The sequence below is a fragment of the Euprymna scolopes genome, chromosome 24 (genome assembly GCF_053919585.1).
Source record: "Euprymna scolopes isolate OS-2025 chromosome 24, ASM5391958v1, whole genome shotgun sequence".
NCBI classification, from domain to species: Eukaryota; Metazoa; Mollusca; class Cephalopoda; order Sepiida; family Sepiolidae; genus Euprymna; species Euprymna scolopes.
The window spans coordinates 40,937,238-40,940,024 of NC_136505.1; the positions used below are offsets into that span (position 1 = coordinate 40,937,238).

A 2,787-nucleotide genomic window follows, 5' to 3' on the forward strand; every position below is an offset into this window, starting at 1 on the left:
GATTAGCTGGTTTCCCGGCATAGCCCAGGATGTAATAAAGATTGACTGAAATACATGTTCTAGCTGGTTTCTAGGCGTTGCCAGGGATGTAATATAGACACATTATGTTGTATATTACCTGTTCTCTTCTCCCTAAGGTAAAACAATTTCATATACATGCTGTAAATTACCTATGCTAGGGATAAAACATGAACAATACCAGTCCGGGGGTAGATAAAACAAATAATACATAGAGATGAAAGATTCGTCTCCCCTAAGAATAAAACATATGTTCAATATCTGCTTTTGTTTTTTCATTGTTTATACGGTCCCGAGCAACGCCGGGTAGCCCTGCTAGTCTATATATATAAAAGGCAAAAATCGGTGTGTATGTATGTATGTATGTATGTATGTATGTATGTTTGTTTGTAACGCTAAAACTTTTGAAAGACGGAACCAGAGTTGACAAATTTGGTATCATATTGCACCTTGATCACCCGGATGACAAATATCGAAATTTCACGTCAAACGGACCAGTAGAAAGGGGTCAACTGATCGTTTTTCTCCTAGGGGGGCCCCCAAAAAAACCTGTCATTTTAACGTTATTCAATACGTGTCACGTGACGTGACGTCAGCTCAAACTTTTGACAGACACAACCAAAGTTGACAAATTATGTATCATATTGAACCTTGATCACCCGCATGACAAATATCGAAATTCCACACCAAACGGACCATTAAAAGGGGGTGAACTGATCATTTCTCTCCTAGGGGGGGCCCCCCAAAAAACCTGTCATTTTAATGTTAATATTACATAATCCAAAAACGCTTAGTCATGTCACGTGACGTGACGTCAACATCCAGTAATGGCGAACAAATGTAAACAAACACTTTGTTTTACCGATACTTTTGTAATTTCTCTTCTGCATTGTTCTAGAGATTATTAAACTCCATGACAATGTCTCCAACGTATTTAACTGGTTAAAAATAGTATTTATACAAGAGTTTTAACGAAAAATATCAGGAAAAAATGTACAGGAATAAAAAAAAATTCAGCTTTCAAAATATTCGTCGATAAAAAAACCGATCTTTATATTTACGCTAGCCATTTTGTATATTACCACGTGACCTGCTATCTCTTAAACTGGAGGGGGGGGGGGATCCACTTGAATCCAACAAAACCAGTAATTTTTTTTTTCTATTATATATACATCATTTTCTATAAAATTAAGTGTAGACTTTATAATTAAAACAAAAAATGTTATTCATACTAAAAAAAAAAAACGCTTAGTCATGTCACGTGACGTGACGTCAACATCCACTAATGGCGAACAATTGTACCTATTTACTATGCCTCCCCACGGGACAGAGTTAGACACCAGGGTCGTTTTTTAACGTGGAGAAAAGGTACAAAAATAAAAATTGTCTCAGTCGTGGAGGATTTCTCCTCCACCGAAAGAGAACAAGAAATAGAAGTGCAGCATCTGAAGAACAGATACTACACTTTGATCTTGACCAAAAGGCCAAGAATGCGAACAATTGTAAATAACAACTTTTTTCACAAAACCAACACCGTCTTTCTTTTTTTTCTCTCTCTTTCTCTCTCTCACCCACTTACTCTTCCCTCTCTCTCACCCTCTTTCTCTTGACGTCACACCACTGTTAAACTGTGGGGGGGGGGAACACATTCCCAGGCATTATCTCCTATAGATGCACATTTTATTAGAAATTCAGCTTTCAAAATATTAGACGATAATAAAAATATAAAACCAACACCCTCTTTCTCTTTTCTCTCTCTCTCACCAACTTACTCTTCTCTCTCTCTCACCCTCTTTCTCTTGACCTCCTACTACTGTTAAACTGTGTGTGTGTGGGGGGGGGGAAGAGGCAGCTTGAAAACCAACAAAAACAGTGCACAGTTTCCCAAGCATTTGGGGTGGGAAGGGGGGGGGGAAGAAGCCGAGCGCACAGTTTCGTGTGAGAGAGAGAGAACAATTCTCAACCTATATACTCAACAAATTTTTTATCTACAGATTTGAAAGTTTGTATATAGGGTATTCAGACATATGGAAATATATCTAGCATAATCTATCTATTATATCTATAAAAGTGAAAATGTGTGTGTGTGTGAGGTAGCCAGAGAGAGAGAGAGAGAGAGAGAGAGAGAGAGAGAGAGAGAGAGAGAGAGAGACAACAATTCTCAACCTATATATTCAATACATTTTTTATCTACAGATTTGAAAATTTGTATATAGGGTATTCAGACATATGGAAATATATCTAGCATAATCTATCTATTATATCTATAAAAGTGAAAATGTGTGTGTGTGTGTGTGTGTGTGTGCGTAAGAGAGAGAGAGAACAATTCTCAACCTATATACTCAACGTATTTTTATCTACGGATTTTAAACTTTGTATATAGGGTATTCAGACATATAGAAATATATCTAGCATAATCTATACATTATATCTATAAAAGTGAGAATGTGAGTGTGTGAGAGAGAGAGAACAATTCTCAACCTATATATTCAACAAATTTTTTACCTACAGATTTGAAAATTTGTATATTGGGTATTCAGACATATGGAAATATATCTAGCATAATCGATCTATTATATCTATAAAAGTCAGAATGTTTGCGTGTGGTTGTGTGTGTAAGGTTGCGAGAGAGAGAGAGAGAACAATTCTCAACCTATCTATTCAATAAATTTGTTATCTACAGATTTGACCATTTGTATATAGGGTATTCAGACATATGGAAATATATCCAGCATAATCTATCTATTATATCCATAAAAGTGAGAATGT

The 2,787-nt window shown here is 36.1% G+C and overlaps 1 pseudogene; it reads right to left on the minus strand.

The window, feature by feature from the left end:
- Positions 1-1,381: 1,381 nt before the first annotated feature.
- Positions 1,382-1,515, minus strand: LOC145246988 (U2 spliceosomal RNA; annotated as a pseudogene).
- Positions 1,516-2,787: the final 1,272 nt, after the last annotated feature.